General features: G+C 36.8%; 1 pseudogene; it reads left to right on the top strand.

The window, feature by feature from the left end:
• Window positions 1-6,391: 6,391 nt before the first annotated feature.
• On the top strand, window positions 6,392-7,389 carry LOC113054835 (trace amine-associated receptor 13c-like; annotated as a pseudogene).
• The last annotated feature ends 13,363 nt before the right edge of the window (window positions 7,390-20,752 follow it).

Below are 20,752 nucleotides of genomic sequence, written 5' to 3'. Positions count from 1 at the left end.
TTAATGTTTTACTCTACAGTTGTGCAGTTTTGGGGGGATACAGTACAGGCAAAAAGTTTGGAAACATTACTATTTTTTATGTTTTTGAAAAAAGTTTCTTCTGTTCATCAAGCCTGCATTTATTTGATCAAAAATACAGAAAAAAATGTAATATTGTGATATATTATTACAATTTAAAATAATTTGTTTTCAATTTATTATACTTTAAATTATGATTTATTTCTGTGATGCAAAGCTGAATTTTCAGCATCATTACTCCATTCTTCAGTGTCACATGTGACATCCAGTCTATCACATGATCCTTTAGGAATCATTCTAATATGATGATTTATTATGAGTTTTGTAAACAGTTCTGCTGTAATGTGTGTGTGTTTGTATATATATATATATATATATATATATATATATATATATATATGCTAAATCATGAACACAATTTACAGGGAAAAATGGGCTGTGATGCATGGGGCGCCAGGTAAAATCTTGCCTAGGGCAGCAAATTGGTTAGGGCCGGCCCTGCACGTAGAGAGCGCTTTTAAGCGCAAAGATCGTTATCGGGAAGCCCGACCCAGAACAGATAGCCTAAACAATAGAACAGGACAGAAAATAATAATATAAATATAATATAGGCTTAATAAAAAAAAACATAGAATAGGCCTGCAATAAATAGCTATATATTTTTTATACAAATTACGACGACAAAAATAAAACACTGAATCAGTTTGAAGCTTTGAAAAACCAGCAAAAAAAATGTCCCCATCAGACAAAGTACATTTGTATAGATGTTTCTGAAAACTTAAGGCTGTTTTCTTCATAAAACGAGGTGGACATCATCACACAAATGTCTGCGTATGGCCAAGTTAAATCAGAAGACTAAAATTCGCCTGCAGAGAATAAGGATGTCACAAATATAATGAGCCATTTTTTCTTAGGGTTTCAAGGATTTTAAATACTCTAAAGGACTCATTTTCTAAACCAAATAAATAAAGGACAAAAATAAATGCATATTCTGCTATTACTTTATGGTAATACTTGTTTTTAACCTGGGTTACACACCTCCCAGCAGTTTATGCCGCACCAAGCAGAAATGACATAAGCCTATATATCTTTACAGACAGCCAAGTACAAAACACAAATGCAGTTAGAAGCCACAAACATTCATCAACAATTCGCCTGCTTAGTAGGCCTTATGAAAGCCAGGGGTGGCTTCAATAACTGAATTGAACAAACGAGTTACCCTCAGAAGAATTGCAGGCGACGAGTGTTGCTACTGAATTGTCTAAGTACTGTGTCCTTCCATTCGCTTGTGCATTTTCGTGTCAAGTCTTTCTCGAATGCAAGCTGCACTAACCTGGCCTTTCTCTCGTGTAGCATTGTGCGTCTGTGCTCCGAAAAAACATTTTTCAGAGTGGAGAATGAATTCTCACACATTGCTGCGGATACACCAAATGATCAGTGTTCGGGTAGTTGCTCAAAAAATGTAATCAGTTACTAGTTACTTCTGTAAATTGTAATGAGATTACTTTACTAGTTACTGCATTTGAAAAGTAACTTCACTACTTATTACTTTACTTAAGGCCCTATAAAATATGTTTTATTTTTTCTTAAATCCTTTTTAATGGTTAAATTTAATTGTATACATCAAAAAGCATGTCTAATTAAATTAAATCAAAACACTTATACATTTTCACAGCAATTTATTAAAAGTTTAACAAAAATTGCATTTATTTTTTCTTCTGAGAAATAGTAAAAACAAATGCACAAATTGTCAACAATACATTACAAAAACAGTGCAAATGATTCAGAAACTACACACAAAATGAGTGAGAAATCTTCAGAGTGCAACAGAAACAAAATGTACTTTATGAACTGTATAATTATATAATGATTTACTTATTATACATAATATATATAATATAAATGATCGATCCAATGGCTTTAATCTGTGTCAGAATCGATTTTACCGGGACATCGCCTATAGCAACCCAAGACATAAATTCCAGTGCTTCATCAGATATGTACCACTGTTTCATCCTTGTTTTTGATTTATGTCAAAGTACTCTGTCAAAAGTTTTTTGTGCTTTTTCGGAGAGTTTTCTCATGCTAATGTGTGTTTGTATTCATGCACTCACTACAGACCTTACTTTCACTTTATTTTCATTCATTTACCAAAGCAATATGTTAAGTAGTAGTAGAGGGCACGCATCAGGAGATAAATCACAAGAGAAGCGAGAGGCTGCGGGCATAATGTTTGGAATATATTTATCTAAATGTATCAATTAGTTTCCACAATATTCATCAGAAGTCATCAATTAAGATTATTTTTCCAAATTTTCTTCCATGGGTGCATCTCACCGGGAACACCCAACACAAGGAAGACTATTTATACACGACACAATAAAACACACCTGGGAACAAATGAACTAATTAATGACACATCATTAGGAACGAAGGAAGTAGGAACAAAGACAGACACAGGAAGGACCAAATAAGGAAAACAGGAACATACATGTGACGGCTCATTCTGCACTGTAAAAATACAATAGGGGGAGGATTGGCTCTCCTTGTCTCCACCCTGTCACCAACCTCCAGGGCGGATCAGGAAGCCTTGGCAGAGCAGGCAGTTCGGTTTGCCATGGCAGATATGGAGACTCTGGAGGCCATGGCAGGTCAGGGGACCGGGAGGCCATAGTCCATACTGGAACCTCCTAAAAAAATTTAACATTTAACAGCGGACAGAAAGCTCAACACAGGGAACACTTTATACACGACATATTAGAACACACCTGGGAAAAAAATAACTAATTTATGACACACAGCTGGATACGAATACTTCAGTAAGACAGACACCAGATGGACCAAATAAGGAAAACAGTAACATACATGTTGTAATGACAATTGAAAATGTATTTTATCTGAGCTGGATGAGGAAACCAAGGATGAAGGAGGGCTGGACAAGACCAGCGGAGAAGCAGAGGGAGGAGAGGGGGCAGTTAAATTTCCAGTTCCAATTCCCAGTCAGTCAGATCCCCCTCCTGGTTTTAACACCAACCATGCTCCTTACTCGGCTCACCCTTAGCGGCAATGCAGAGGGTTCCACTCCACTCCACGCTCACACCATCTGCAGCTGTCTCCCTTGCAGTGGGCACTGTAGATGGCTCTCACACCTGCTCTGATGGGTTGGGCTCCATAGTACATTCAACGGAATGAAAAAACTGACCAACAAAACACAGGGGACACACGCAACTTACTTTTGTTCAGTCGGTTCTTCTGTCTCACTGCACTGCCAGAAGGAACACAGAGCCGAGGAATAATCGAGAGTGTTTATTAACCCAACACAGGGGTAAAGTCAACAATAAAAATAGGAAGACACAAGGAAGACACACGTACTTAACTGGTAGACCCAACAAAACTGAACTGAAAGGACTAGGGTTTTTAAAGGCAGGATAATGAGGAAAACATAGATGTATAGGATGACTAAATTAACTGGGACATGGAACACATGGGGAAGAAACTAGACACACTTGGAATCAAAATGAATAACCTCGGGATACAAAAACTGGGTCGCAGGGGCAAAAACACACAGACATGTCACTAATCCGGACACTAATGCAGTTAGTAATGTGTTCCTGTAGCTCAATTGGTAGAGGATTGTGCTATCAAGTGCAAGGTTGGTGGTTCGATTCCCCAGGAACACATGATAGGTAAAAATTGATAGTCTGAATGCACTATAAATCGCTTTGGAAAAAAGCGTCTACTAAATGCAAATGCATAATAACTAGTTATTCGAGAGCATGCAAGAGAGATAAAGTATGTGCTTTTCATACATCAGAAGACATAATTTTGTGTAAAACATGGAAATAATCTGTCATTTTACCCTATTATTTACTATGTTTATTTGCTTGGGCAGTGTTGTCGTGGGTTTTGGTTATTTTGCTGCTTTGGGCTGTAAGAACCTTTAAAATAACTGAAATCAGTTTTCGAAGTGATATTGACGTGGTTGAGACCTGTTTGGAACTTTGTTTGTCGTGCATTTGCCTGAAAATAATTGCACACCTTAGAATGTTTGTCAGTCAGATTCAAGCATTCTATGGCATTCTCCCGTAGTAGAAATATATATATATATATATATATATATATATATATAGAGAGAGAGAGAGAGAGAGAGAGAGAGAGAGAGAGAGAGAGAGAGAGAAGGAATAAAAGCAGATAGAAAAAACATTGCAGTGAGTGCTAGTGATAGATTACATTATTTTAAATGAGCCTACCCCCCAAGATTACTGTTATAAACATAAGCCACATCCAAAAGGTAAAGGGGGAGGTGTTGCTTCAATTTATAACAATGTTTCCCTCAACTCAGTAAAAAAATCAGTGGCCAGCAGGGATTAATGCCCAGTGGTATCTGTGGAATTTTGTGCGCTTTCTTACTATATCTGCTTCACGTTTATTGCCATCCCTTTTAGGCCCAGTCTAGAATAAACACAGACCATTGCATGCGATGTATTTCTGCCTACACCATCTAGTTTCAATTTAGGTCTCCTGTCAAGGCCTTCCTAACAGTAAACCAAATGTGTGCATGCAGTTATTTCTTCTGGAATAAAAAAAAAAAAAACATTTATTAAATTAATCATTTATTTCTACATTTGGAAGAGCAGATCCTAACCAACCGGCAAGCAACACACTCTTATCATATAAGCAAAAATATGCTATATATGCATAAAAATGCTTCCATTATTTTATGGTGGCCACCGTTGTTTATGTTACTCGTTAGTCAGTCCAAAAGTGGTCCTCCATTCTGCTGCTTTTTTCCAGTCCCATCTGAGGTGCCAGAAGTAGTGTCGTCTGCCGCTGATCTTGTGGAAGATTTGTATTGGTCAATATGTAAACTAATCAGGCATAATCAATGTGAATCTAGCCATTTATGTATCAAGTTATTCTACTGTTATAATCATGCATTTGACTGTATGTAGAGGCCTGCGTGAGAATGGAATGTGCAGAGAGTGCAGGGGTATAGTATATGGTGCATCTGCACACTCTATTTGGACATACAGTATGACAAAATATATGATCAGACCTCCTTGGTGCAGACATTAAGAAAATACAGCATATAGTAAAGTTGGACACCCTATTTTGACATAAGACAAAATATATGATTAGGACTCCTCGTTTCACTTAAAATAAATTCTACATCCTAAAAGCAAGCTGGACACAGCCATAAAAGGTAAAAGAGTTGATAAACAGAACCATATGTATGAAATGTATTGAGCATGGGCACGCCTCAGAAGCACTGTATAAAATAGAGAACCGACACAGACTCATCAGACTGATTCCTCAGATCCATGGAAGACTAAAATACACTACAATCTGAAGAATCACACAAAATTCCTGATTGTTATTCGGCTTCTCCTTATTTATAGTTTTTTCTGTTTATACAGGGTAAGGCATATTCTATACATTTCATAGATTTTTCATTATACATATAATTTGATTCCTCTCTACAGAAAAGGGGCCCCATAGACTTGTTAGAATAAGGCCCACTTGTACGTTTCCAGATGTTTTCATCTGAGGGTCTGTATTTTGCTATGCATGCTTTTTTCCTTTTTACACACAGGCCCAAATGATTATAATGGAACTATAACTGCATATATAAATGGCTAGATTCACATTGATTATACATTATTAATTCATATTGTGATTGATAAAATACTTCAACACATACTCTTAAGTTATATTTTGCTTCAAGATACCTACTGTACCTGATTTCTGAGTATGGATGTTCCAACCAGCTCTCTAGTAATGTTCTCAGAGAGTGACTGTTTCTGTTATGTCCAGTGTTGTTTTTCTGATTACCTGGATGTTTGTAGCAATCGTTAGATCACCTTTATTATGTGTGACTCTTATCTACCAAAGACAGTTTGGAAAGATTTGTGACTTGCTTGCATACTCACCTTTCAATAATTACCTGTTTCCTCAGTTTCAAATTGGGTTCAACTCTGTCTTCAGAGTGATGTGTTGTAACACATAACTGTATATTTGAGGGTTTTCTGTGGACAATTACATCTACATCACTAATCCTACCCAACACCTAAATTTATCAAATACCTTACTAACTATCAATAAGCAGGGAATTAGGAGCTTATTGAAGGGAAAGTCATAGTTAATGTTGAATAATTATTCCCTATTCCAAAGTTAAGTGTTACCAAAAACATTATTATGAGCTGTTGAACAGACTACTGTGTGAATAAATTAATACATACAACAAATTATTAAATGTCATTATGCAGAATCAGAGTGGGCGGTAGATGGGTTGGTCAGTTTGATCCAGACACTGTATAAATGAAAGTACTGTAAGGAAAGCAGAACAAACTCCTAAAAGGAGGAGGCTCACACATGGTCTATGAGACAGAGGATCATGAGATCCAGTACTGCTTTCCTGCCATCAACTCATCATGTATCAGGGGAAAACACTTCAGGCATGAATCCAATATCATGTATATGTTTTTTTCATTGCTGTCAGTGTGGACTGTGTTTCTGAACCTGCTGGTGATCATCTCCATCTCTCACTTCAAGAAGCTTCACACTCCAACCAACCTCATCATTCTCTCTCTAGCAGTGGCAGACATGCTTGTTGGATTTGTGATGCCCATAGAAGCCTCGAGGCAGATTGAAATCTGCTGGTACTTTGGAGAAACTTTCTGTGGAGTGTTTTTGGTAATAACAGGGCTGCTCATTTCATCATCTCTTTATAATTTGACTTTAATTGCTGTTGATCGTTATTTGGCTGTGTGTCACCCTTTACTGTACCAAAAAAAAATAACTACAACTAAAACTTTGATTATCATATGTATCTGCTGGGTGTGGTCTTCAGCATACAATATTTCTTTCATAACAGATAACGGATATTTTGATCCATCGAGCAGAACACATGGGTGTTATGGAGAGTGTCCCTTTATGACTAACTCTGCCTGGAGTATGACTGATCTGTTCTTGTCTTTCCTTTTTCCTTGTACTGTGATTATAATTTTATATCTGAAGATATTTTATGCTGTACATCAGCAAGTGAAAGTTATAAACACCCTGATGAAGGGTGGCAAATGTGTAAATGAAGGTTCAGTGAGAAGGAAATCTGAAGGCAAAGCTGCTCTGACATTAGGAATCATTGTCACAGTTTATCTACTTTGTTGGATACCTTACTATATTTATTCCATATCAGCAGTTTCTTCAACAATTACAAATGTTTTATTTTGGGTCTTGTATATTAACTCAGGTCTGAATCCTTTGGTCTATGCTTTATTTTACCCCTGGTTTAAAAAGACAGTTAAACTCATCTTAACTCTGAAAATATTTCAGCCAGCATCCTCTCTGGTCAATATTTTTACAGAACATTAATTAAACTGACAAAGCTATCATTCTGAGAACAATTTCATGAAGTCATGAAGGTAAATAATTATAATAATTATAATATACATTCCATGCATTTTAATATTATAGTATGTTTCGAATATCATTGCTACTTAACATAACTGTTGCAGGTTTTGTCAGAATTTAACCCCTTTGCTGTCAAAAATCATCATTGGCCCCAGATTATTGTTGTTTCACTTTCACAGCATGTTAAACATCACCTTCTGGACAAACTGTGCAATCAGCAGGAAGATTAAACACTCTAGCTTTGATATTTGAGTACTGTTTTAGGAAACTCTATATTATCTATATGTCACTTTCACTACTTATATGTAGAGTGTGCATGTATTGTAACTTTTCAAGTACATAAGTTGAATTAATATTTATTGTTTCATATAAACTGATGTGAATAAATGAATAAATGAATACTTTAACTGCTAGACATCACCTAATGTAGACCGATTTATATTATGATCCAAACAAAGGATACAATTCTGATTAGTTTTCAAAGCTCACACAATTTTCCTTTTATTTATTATTTAATATTTGTATGCCACCTTTGGATTAATTTAGTGGATTTATTAAAGGGGTCATAATATTTTGCTAAAAAGAACATTATTTTGCGTATTTGGTGTAATTAAATGTGTTTTAGCCATTATGTTCAAAAAACATTATTTTCCACAAAATGTAGGCCTACATTATTGTTGCTCCTCTATGCCCGCCTTTCTGAAACTAGTTTTTTTTTTTTTTTTTACAATTTTTACAATTTTTTTTTAATTGTGATGATTTTGTCTCACATTTAACAAAAACCCACCAATTCACTCAACAAATTAGAATACTTCATAATACCAATGATAATAATAAAAAGAGTGATTTGTTGGCCTTCTGTAAAGTATGTTCTTTGCTTTAATTACTGCCTCAGTTCGGCATGGGACGGAGGTGATCAGTTTGTGGCACTGTTGAGGTGGTAGGGAAGCCCAGTTCCCCTTCCAAAGGGAACCCCACACTGCATCCTGTAGAGAACACTATGGGAATGCTGTCAGCGTGACTGGTGTCTGAAACATGAATGAAATAACAACAATGAACTTGACATTGGCAGGCGGAAGCCTATGAAGACATCATCCTCTTTTTTTGTCTTCAAGAGACCTAGTGTACGTAGCACATATATGTTTGACTCATAAGAGAGAAGGATGCTGCATTCGCAGAGCTACTAGAGCAAAGGTCTGTACTCTAGCTTTTTGCCAGTGTTTGCATGAGAAAATGCCTTTTCTTCTAGAATTCCTTTTTGTTTCAATTTTTAACAGAATAGGAACTGTGTATAATGTGGGTTATCTACATTACTGGTGAAGGAGGCTAGTGACTTGAGCCTCCTCATCCTCTCAGCACAGGTTGTGATTCTCTGTGTGAGCCTCCCTGATCAACTGTTCTTGAGACTGGTACAGAGTCCCCGTCAGAGCAGATCTGCTGGAGGGGCATTGGATCATTGGCGGGGGGGGGCACTGTCTTGATTCCTAATACAAAACAGATGACGAATGTTAGGTTAAACGAAAGGTTAGGTTAGTAGCCTAGATCAGCACTTTGCGAATGGACAGCGACTCAAGTAGCATGTAGTAGCCTGTTCTCGCGTTCTGCGAGTTCAGTAGCCTATATTTTTTTTGGGAAACCTACGAGGAATTGCGGCTAATGTTCATAACCTTGCACATAGAGAGCGTTTTTAAGAGCTAAGATAGGCTAGGCTACATTGTTATCGGGAAGCCCGACCCAGAACAGATAGCATAAACAATAGAACAGGACAGAAAAGAATAATATAAATATAATATAGGCTAAATAAAAAACATAGAATAGGCCTACAATAAATAGCTATATATTTTTTTTACTTAAATAATTAACAAATTATGACGACAAAAATAAAACACTGAATCAGTTTGAAGCTTTGAAAAACCAGCAAAAAAAATGTCCCCATCAGACAAAGTACTTTTGTATAGATGTTTCTGAAAACTTAAGGCTGTTTTCTTCATAAAACGAGGTGGACATCACAAATGTCTGCGTATGGACCAGTTAAATCAGAAGACTAAAATTTGCCTGCAGAGAAGGATGTCAAAACAATAATGAGCCATTTTTTCTTAGGGCTTAGGTTCTAAAGGACTCATTTTCTAAACAAAATAAATAAAGGACAAAAATAACTGTATATTCTGCTATTACTTTATGGTAATACTTGTTTTTAACCTGGGTTACACACCTCCCAGCAGTTTATGCACGCACCAAGCAGAAATTACATAAGCTCATATATCTTTACAGACAGCCAAGTACAAAACACAAATCAAGTTAGAAGCCACAAACATTCATCAACAGTTCACCTGGTTAGTAGGCCTTATGAAAGCCAGGGGTGGCTTCAATAACTGAATTGAACAAACGAGTTACCCTCAGAAGAGTTGCAGGCGACGAGTGTTGCTACTGAATTGTCTAAGTACTGTGTCCTTCCATTCGCTTGTGCATTTTCGTGTCAAGTCTTTCTCTCGAATGCAAGCTGCACTAACCTGGCCTTTCTCTCGTGTAGCATTGTGCGTCTGTGCTCCGAAAAAAACTTTTTTCAGAGTGGAGAATGAATTCTCACACATTGCTGCGGATGCACCAAATGATCAGTGTTGGGGTAGTTACTCAAAAAATTTAATTAGTTACTAGTTACTTCTGTAAATTGTAATGAGATTACTTTACTAGTTACTGCATTTGAAAAGTAACTTCACTACTTATTACTTTACTTAAGGCCCTATAAAATATGTTTTATTTTTTCTTAACTCCTTTTTAATGGTTAAATTTAATTGTACACATCAAAAAGCATGTCTAATTAATGTAAATCATAACACATACATTTTCACAGCAATTTATTAAAAGTTTAACAAAAATTGCATTACTTTTTTCTTCTGAGACATAATAAAAACAAATGCACAAATTGTCAACAATACATTGCAAAAACAGTGCAAATTATTCAAAAACTACACACAAAATTAGTGAGAAATATTCAGAGTGCAACAGAAACAAAATGTACTTTATGAACTGTATAATTATATAATGATTTACTTATTTTACATAATATAAATGATCGATCCATTGGCTTTAATCTGTGTTAGAATCTATTTTACTGGGACATCGGCTATAGTGACCCAAGGCATAAATTCCAGTGCTTTATCAGATATGTACCACTGTTTCATCCTTGTTTTTGATTTATGTCAAAGTACTGTCGAGTTTTTTTTTTTTTGTGCTTTTTCGGAGCATTTTCTCATGCAAATGTGTGTTTGTATTCACATTCACATGAAACATAATTATGAATGAAAGAAGTAGGAAAAAATATGCATGACTAAGACAGACACAGGAAGGACCAAATAAGGAAAACCTGAACATACATGTGACGACGCATTTTGCACCATAAAAATACAATGGTGGGGAGGGGGGGGGGGTATTTGGTTCTTCTTGTCTCCACCCTGTCATGGTCCTCCAGTGCGGATCAGGAAGCCTTGGCAGAGCAGGCAGTTCGGTTTGCCATGGCAGATGGGGGACCGGAAGCTCATAGTGGATCTGGAGACACAGGAAGCCATACTGGAATCTCCTAAAAAATTTAACATTTAACAGCAGACAGAAAACTCAACACAGGGAACACTTTTTATACACGACATACTAGAACACACCTGGGAACAAATTAACTAATTTATGACACAGCTGGATACGAATACTTCAGTAAGACAGACATCGGAAGGACCAAATAAGGAAAACAGTCAAATACATGTTGTAATGTCAATTGAAAATTTATTTTATCTGAGCTGGATGAGGAAACCAAGGATGAAGGAGGGCTGGACAAGACCAGCGGAGACGCAGAGGGAGGAAAGGGGGCAGTTAAATTTCCAGTTCCGATTTCCAGTCAGTTAGATCCCCCTCCTGGTTTTGACACCAACCATGCTCCTTACTCGGCTCACCCTCAGCCGGAATACAGAGGGTTCCACTCCACTCCACGCTCACACCATCTGCAGCTGTCTCTCTTGCAGTGGGCACTGTAGATGGCTCTCACACCTGCTCTGATGGGTTGGGCTCCATAGTACATTCAACGGAATGAAAAAACTGACCAACAAAACACAGGGGACACACGCAACTTACTTTTGTTCAGTCGGTTCTTCTGTCTCACTGCACTGCCAGAAGGATCACAGAGCCGAGGAATAATCGACAGTGTTTATTAACCCAACACAGGGGTAAAGCCAACAATAAAAATAGGAAGACACAAGGAAGACACACATACTTAACTGGTAGACCCAACAAAACTGAACTGAAAGGACTAGGGTTTTTAAAAGCAGGATAATGAGGAAAACACAGGTGTATAGAATGACTAAATTAACTGGGACATGGAACACATGGGGAAGAAACTAGACACACTTGGAAATAATCTGTCATTTTACTCTATTATTTACTATGTTTATTTGCTTGGGTAGTGTTGTTGTGGGTTTTGGTTATTTTGCTGCTTTGGGCTGTAAGAACCTTTAAAATAACTGAAATCAGTTTTTGAAGTGATATTGATTAGAATGAGACTTGCTTGGAACTTTGTTTGCCATGCATTTGCCTGAAAATAATTGCATACCTTAGAATGTTTGTCAGTCAGATTCATGCATTCTATGACATTCTCCTGTAGTAGAAATATATATATATATATATATATATATATATATATATATATATATATATAGAGAGAGAGAGAGAGAGAGAGAGAGAGAGAGAGAGAGAGAAAAGGAATAAAAGTAGATAGAAGCATTACAGTGAGTGCTAGTAATAGATTACATTATTTTAAATGAGCCTACCCCCTAAGATTACTGTCATAAACATAAGCCACATCCAAATGATAAAGGGGGAGGTGTTGCTTCAATTTATAACAATGTTTTCATGAAAGGGCAGACTTCAAGTATTATGCATTTGAAGTAATGGTGCTTCATATAACATTATCCAGAGAAACAAATGTTAATATGATAAATCCCCTGTGATGTTTGTACTGGCTACTGCATACAGGCCACCAGGGCACCGTAGGCTTTATTAAAGAGTTTGGTAACACTTTATAATAACTGCATGCTATTAATCATTAGTTAAGCATTAGGAAACAGTTAATTCATCATTTATAAAGCATTGATAGACATTTATAAGCAGTTTATAAATACAGATACAAATGCTTTATATCTGATTTAAAAGCATATCTATAATGTATTTAATAATTTTTTTTTTTCATACTTTATTAATGATCAATTTATCATTTCTAAATTAAGTATAGCATTATTTACACACCAGTTATTAAGGAGTTGTCAGTGGTTCATAATATCACTTAGAAATTTTAAGTAAATGATTAATAAACTATTTAAATGTGCAGTCATACATCTTTTTATTCAAACATTTAGTAATAGTTACTTATAGTGTTAATAAATGGTTTATTAATATGTATTTCTACTGTAATTCAGGGTTAATTCAGGTAGTTATAAAACATATGTAGTTGTTAGTTAACTATTTTTGTGAGCTCATCTAAAGTGAGGACTATTTATGCCTTGTAAAGCTTTTACAAATGAGATTTAAAGGCTGTTAATATTTCTATGTTCTGTATCACTGTGTTGTGTTTGTTTCTGTTTTTTTTTTTTTTTTTTTTTTTTTTTTTTTTATAAGATAACTGAGCCTTTAAATATCCTTTATAAATGCTTTACAAGGCATAACTAGTCCTCACTTTAGATGAGCTCACATAAATAGTTAACTGGCCACTACTAAGTGCTTTATAACCACCTGAATTTACTACATTTCTTGTGATCTTATGAATCACTGGCAACTCCTAAATAACTGGTTGGTAAATAATGCTATACTTCATTGAGAAATTATAAATTGATCATGAATAAAGTATGAAATTACACATTATACAGTAGATATGCTTTTAAATCAAGAATAAAGCATTTATATCTGTATTTATAAACCGATTATTACTGTCTATTAATGCTTTATAAATTATGAATTATATGTTTACTAATGCTTAATTAATGATTAATAGTGTGCAGTTATTATAAAGTGTTACCAAGAGTTTATGTGATTTTGTTTTATGTGATATTTCATGTTGCTGATTTTACATCCAAGTTAGTGCTGGCTGATGATATCATTTAAATTTTTGGTGATTTTAATATCCATGCTGATAATGAAAAAGATGCATTGAAATCAGCATTTAAAGACATTTTGAACTCTATTGGGGTTTGACAACACATCCCTGGACCTACTCATTGTCAAAAAAATATACTCTAGATTTAATACTGTGACATCAAATTGATGTTGATGATGTTGAAATTAGGCAGCAAAGCGATGATATCTCAGATAATTATTTCGTTTTGTGCAAACACAAATGGAATTTATTTGTTTATTCAAATATTCACCTTCACTCACAAAGACATGCATACAGACACTCTTTCGCTCTTTCACTGAAAATCTCCATCAACTCAGTAAAAAAATCAGTGGCCAGCAGGGATTCATGCCCAGTGGTATCTGTGGAATTTTACACGCTTTCTTACTATGTCTGCTTCACGTTTATTGCCATCCCTTTTAGGCCCAGTCTACAATAAACACAGACCATTGCATGCAATGTATTTCTGCCTACACCATCTAGTTTCAACTTAGGTCTCCTGTCAAGGCCTTCTTAACAGTAAACCAAATATGTGCATGCAGTTATTTCTTCTGGAATAAAAAAAAAAACATTTTAATTTATTTATTTAATCATTTATTTCTACATTTGGAAGAGCAGATCCTAACCAACCGGCAAGCAACACACTCTTATTATATAAGTGTGGCGAGTGGGGCGGGGCCTAGAGGCGTGGGAACGAGGAGTGAGGCCAGGTGTAGTGATTGGAGATGAGCTGCACCTGCGCCCCACCGCCGGTATCGAGTTCCACGTAGGAGATGGAAGGATATAAAACTGGAGCGACTATAGTGAAGGACGAGAGAGGACCAGGCCTGGACCATATTTTATGTTTTGGTTTTGATTTATGCGCACCAATCGTCCGTGAGGGGCTGGTGTGCTGTTTTGTGTTTATTTTGAATAATTAAAGTTTCATTTCGATTGTGCGCCGGTTCCCGCCTCCTTCTTCCCGATGATTACAAAGGTTATATCATTACAATAAGCAAAAATGCTTCCCTTATTTTATGGTGGCCACCGTTGTTTATTTTACTCGTCAGTCAATCCAAAAGTGGTCCTCAATTCTGCTGCCACTTGTACGTTTCCAGATATTTTGATCTGAGGGTCTGCATTTTGCTATGCGTGCTTTTTTTCCTTTTTACACACAGGCCCAAATGATTATAATGGAACTATAACCGCATATATAAATGGCTAGATTCACATTGATTATACATTATTAATTCATATTTTGATTGATAAAATACTTCAACACATACTCTTAAGTTATATTTTGCTTCAAGATACCTACTGTACCTGATTTCTGAGTATGGATGTTCCAACCAGCTCTCTAGCAATGTTCTCAGAGAGTGACTGTTTCTGTTATGTCCAGTGTTGTTTTTCTGATTACCTGGATGTTTGTAGCAATCGTTAGATCACCTTCATTATGTGTGACTCTTATCTACCAAAGACAGTTTGGAAAGATTTTTGACTTGCTTGCATACTCACCTTTCGATATTTACCCGTTTCCTCAGTTTCAAATTGGGTTCAACTCTGTCTTCAGAGTGATGTGTTGTAACACTTAACTGTATATTTGAGGGTTTTCTGTGGACAATTACATCTACATCACTAATCCTAACCAACACCTAAATTTATCAACTACCTTACTAACTATCAATAAGCAGTGAAATAGGAGCTTATTGAAGGGAAAGTCACAGTTAATGTTGAATAATTATTCCTTTTTCGAAAGTTAAGTGTTACCAAAAACATTATTATGAGCTGTTGAACAGACTACTGTGCGAATAAATTAATACATACACCAAATAATTAAATCTCATTATGCAAAATCAGAGTGTGCGGTAGATGGGTTGGCCAGTTTGATCCAGACTCTGTATAAATGAAAGTACTGTAAGGAAAGCAGAACAAACTCCTAAAAGGAGGAGGCTCACACATGGTCTATGAGACAGAGGATCATGAGATCCAGTACTGCTTTCCTGCCATCAACTCATCATGTATCAGGGGAAAACACTTCAGGCATGAATCCAATATCATGTATATGTTTTTTTCATTGCTGTCAGTGTGGACTGTGTTTCTGAACCTGCTGGTGATCATCTCCATCTCTCACTTCAAGAAGCTTCACACTCCAACCAACCTGATCATTCTCTCTCTAGCTGTGGCAGACATGCTTGTTGGATTTGTGATGCCCATAGAGGCCACGAGGCTGATTGAGATGTGCTGGCATTTTGGGGACACTTTCTGTGGAGTGTTTTTGGTAATAACAGGGCTGCTCATTTCAGCATCTCTTTATAATTTGACTTTAATTGCTGTTGATCGTTATGTGGCTGTGTGTCACCCTTTACTGTACCAACAAAAAATAACTACAACTAAAACTTTGATTATCATATGTATCTGCTGGATGTGGTCTTCAGCCTACAATATTTCCTTCGCAACAGATCCATCAAGCAGAACACATGGGTGCTATGGAGAGTGTCCCTTTATGGCTAACTCTGCCTGGAATATGACTGATCTGTTCTTGTCTTTACTTTTTCCTTGTACTGTGATTATAATTTTATATCTGAAGATATTTTATGTTGTACATCAGCAAGTGAAAGCCATAAACACCCTGATGAAGGGTGGCAAATGTGTAAATGAAGGTTCAATGAGAAGGAAATCGGAGAGCAAAGCTGCTCTGACATTAGGAATCATTGTCACAGTTCATCTGCTTTGTTGGATTCCATTCTATATTTATTCCATATCAGCCGCTTCTTCAACAATTACAAATGTTTTATTATGGGTCTTGTATATTAACTCAGGTCTGAATCCTATGGTCTATGCTTTATTTTACCCCTGGTTTAAAAAGACAGTTAAACTCATCTTAACTCTGAAAATATTTCAGCCAGCATCCTCTCTGGTCAATATTTTTACAGAACATTAATTAAACTGATAAAGCTATCGTTCTGAGAACAATTTCATTAAGTCATAAAGGTAAATAATTATAATAATTATAATATACATTCCATGCATTTTAATATTATAGTTTGTTTCGAATTTTATTGCCACTTTACATAACTGTTGCAGGTTTTGTCAGAATTAACCCCTTTGCTGTCAAAGATCATCCACGGCCCCAGATTATTGTTGTTTCACTTTCACAGCATGTTAAACATCACCTTTCGGACAAACTGTGCAATCAGCAGGAAGATTAAACACTCTAGCTTTGATATTTGAGTACTGTTTTGGGAAACTCTATATTATCTATATGTCACTTTTTACTTCACTATTTATCTATTCACTACTTAATCACTATTTATATGCAGAGTTGCGCATGTATTGTAACTTTTCAAGTACATAAGTTGAAGTAATATTTATTGTTTCATATAAATGATGTGAATAAATGAATACTTTAACTGCTAAACATGACCTAATGTAGGCCGATTTATATTATGATCCAAACAAAGAATAAAATTATGATTAGTTTTCAAAGCTCACACAATTTTCCTTTTATTTATTATTTAATATTTCTATGCCACCTTTGGATTAATTTAGTGGATTAAAGGGGTCATAATATTCTGAAATATTTGAAATCTTTGGTTCTTTTAATTGTGATGATTTTGTCTCACATTTAACAAAAACCCACCAATTCACTCAACAAATAAGAATACTTCATAAGACCAATAATAATCATAAAAATGGAGATTTGTTGGCCTTCTGGAAAGTATGTTCATTTACTGTACATGTACTCAATACTTGGTAGGTGCTCCTTTTGCTTTAATTACTGCCTCAGTTCGGCATGGGATGGAGGTGATTGGTTTATGGCACTGCTGAGGTGGTATGGAAGCCCAGTTCCCTTTCGAAAGGGAAGCCCACGCTGTATCCTGTAGAGAGCGCTATTGGAATGCTGTCAGCGTGACCGGTGTCTGAAGCATGAATGAAATAACAACAATGAACTTGACATTGGCAGGCTGAAGCCTATGAACACATCATCCTCTTTTTTGTCTTCAAGAGACCTTGTGTATGTAGCACATATGTGTTTGACTCACAAGAGAGAAGGATGTTGCATTCGCAGAGCTACTAGAGCAAAGGTCAGCGTTTGCACGAGAAAATGCCTTTTCTTCCAGAATTCCTTTTTGTTTAAATTTACACAATAGGAACTGTGTATAATGTGGGTTATCTACATTACTGATGAAGGAGGCTAGTGACTTGAGCCTCCTCATCCTCGTAGCACAGGTTTTGATGCTCTCTGTGAGCCTCCCTGATCAACTGTTCTTGAGACTGGTACAGAGTCGGAGTCAGAGCAGATCTACTTGGGGGTTCATTGGATCATCAGTGGGGGGGGGGGGCACTGTCATTCGATAAAAGTTGACGCATTGGCAACATCATAGTAGCATGTAAATCCAGACCTAAATCTGAAAGATCTATATAGAATGACAATGAACAATTTAGTCTTGGGTTTTTATCTAAAAGAGGAACAGAAGACAGCGCTGAAATTTGCTGTTTTGCCGACCGGATACGACAAGAGTCAGTTTGCTCCAATGACCTATCTATATAGAATGTCATTATATCATTTATTTTTTATTTTTACCTGTCTTGATTCCTAATACACAACAGATGACGTATGTTAGGTTAAACGTTCAGAATACAATTCCATATAAGGTTAGGAGCCTAATTCAGCACTTTGCGAATGGACAGCGACTAGCATGTAGTAGCCTGTTCTCGCGTTCTGCGAGTTCAGTAGCCTACATTTTTGGGAAACACGCGAGGAATTGCAGCTAACGTTCATAACCTTGCATGTAGAGAGCTCTTTTAAGAGCTAAGATCGTTATCGGGAAGCCCGACCCAGAACAGATAGCCTAAACAACAGAACAGGACAGAAAATAATAATATAAATATAATATAGGCTTAATAAAAAAAAGAGAATAAGAATGTCACAACAATAATGAGCTATTTTTTCTTAGGGTTTCAAAGACTTTAAATACTCAACTGGTGGATCGCGACCCAAAACTGGGTCGCAGACCTGTTTTGGGTGGGTCTCGGTAAGCTGGTCAAAAAAAAAAATGATATGCGTCTTATGTTTGATTGGTCTTTTATTTTAAAAAGGGTTTATTTTGACAGGCATTCGTCAGAGATGTGTGGTAGTTTACTATGGTAGCCATGGTAACCATCCTGTGTTGTTTTGACATTCAGATTCGAGATGGCGAAGCACAAATATGACCCAAACTATTTAAAAAATGGATTTTCATACATTGAGGATAAAAATGGACAGAAACCCCAGTCTGTGCTTTGTAGTGAAGTGCTTGCCAATGAGAGCATGAAACTGTCCAAACTGAAGCGCCATTTAGAAACAAAACATCCCGCATCGAAAGACAAGCCGGTGGAGTTTTTTCAAAGACGTCTCCAGTAGCTGAGGGCATCACAAAAGTGTCTGACAGCGTCTTGCTCCAAACAAGAACAAGCTCTTTGGGCATCTTACCTAGTAGCTCACTGCATTGCAAAGGCCAAGAAACCCCACACAGTAGCCGAAGAGCTCATTTTACCTGCTGCAATGGATATGGTAAGAGAGGTGCTGGATCAGTCAGCGGCGGATAAACTGATAACCATACCACTTTCCAATGATACCATAGCTCGGCGGATTGAAGACATGTCTGGTAACATAAAACAACAGACCACAGCCCGCATCCAGGCAAGCCCTTACTAGGCCTTACAGATGGACGAATCGACAGATATCGCTAACCATGCCATTTTATTGGTTTATGTGAGGCATGTGTGGGACGGTGATTTGCAAGAACAATTTCTCTACAGCAGAGACCTCCCTACCACTACAAAAGCAGAGGACATTCTTAACACCCTGGACTTGTATTTGAGCTCACTGGGCCTCAGTTGGGAATATTGTGTGGGAATCACCACTGATGGAGCTGCCTCTATGACCGGGAAACATTCCGGAGTGGTGAAGCGAATTCTGGAGAGGGCACCTAACGCGACATAGAACCACTGCTTTTTGCACCGAGAAGCGCTGGCGGCTAAGAATATGGTGCCTCTACTTGATGAAGCTTTAACTAATGTCATCAAAGTGGTGAACCACATAAAACGGAGTGCAAAAAATAGCCATTGCTTTTCACATCTATGTAAAGACCTGGGCTCTGAGCACATGCAGGTGCTGTATCACTCAGAAGTCCTCTGGCTGTCGAGGGGCAACGTGTTGTCATGTTTTACGAACTTAAAACAGAAATCGCCACATTCCTCTCAGAGACTAACTCCCCGTATGCAGAACTGTTTGACAACGAAATGTGGCTCGTACGAGTTGCATATCTTGCTGATATTTTTGAGCACCTCAACACATTAAAACCAAATGATTATTTTGGTCTAAATGAGTCTACTCCACCAAACTACTGTTATAAGCATGAGCCCCGTCAGACTGGTCGTGGCGGGGGTGTTGCAACAATATATAGTGATGTTCTCAATGTTACCCAGAAAACAGGATACAGGTTTAACTCTTTTGAAATACTTCTGCTAAATGTTACTCTGTCAGACATGCAAAAGAAATCTAATGTATCTCTTGCTCTGGCTACTGTGTATAGACCACCAGGGCTGTATACAGAATTTCTAAAAGAATTTGCAGATTTCCTCTCAGACCTTCTAGTTACAGTTGATAAAGGGCTAATCATGGGAGATTTTAATATTCACGTTGATAATGCAAATGATACATTAGGACTTGCGTTTACTGACCTAATAAACTCCTTTGGAGTCAAGCAAAATGTCACCGGGCCCACTCATCGTTTTAATCATACACTAGATTTAATTATATCGCATGGAATCGATCTTACTGCTATAGATATTGTACCTCAAAGTGATGATATTACAGACCATTTCCTTGTATCGTGCATGCTGCGTCTAACTGATATTAACTATATGTCGCAGCGATACCGTCTGGGCAGAACTATTGTTCCAGCCACCAAAGAAAGATTCGCAAATAACCTGCCTGATCTATCTCAACTGCTATTTGTACCCAAAAATACACATGAATTAGACGAAATTACTGACAACATGGGCACTATTTTCTCTAATACATTAGAAGCTGTTGCCCCAATCAAATTGAAAAAAGTTAGAGAAAAACGTACTGTACCATGGTATAACAGTAATACTCACTCTCTCAAGAAAGTAACTCGTAGTCTTGAACGCAAATGGAGAAAAACTAAC

The sequence above is a fragment of the Carassius auratus genome, chromosome 35 (genome assembly GCF_003368295.1).
Source record: "Carassius auratus strain Wakin chromosome 35, ASM336829v1, whole genome shotgun sequence".
Taxonomy (NCBI): domain Eukaryota; kingdom Metazoa; phylum Chordata; class Actinopteri; order Cypriniformes; family Cyprinidae; genus Carassius; species Carassius auratus.
The sequence above is the reverse complement of the archived record's forward strand: the minus strand, read 5'-3'. Positions and strand labels throughout refer to the sequence as shown.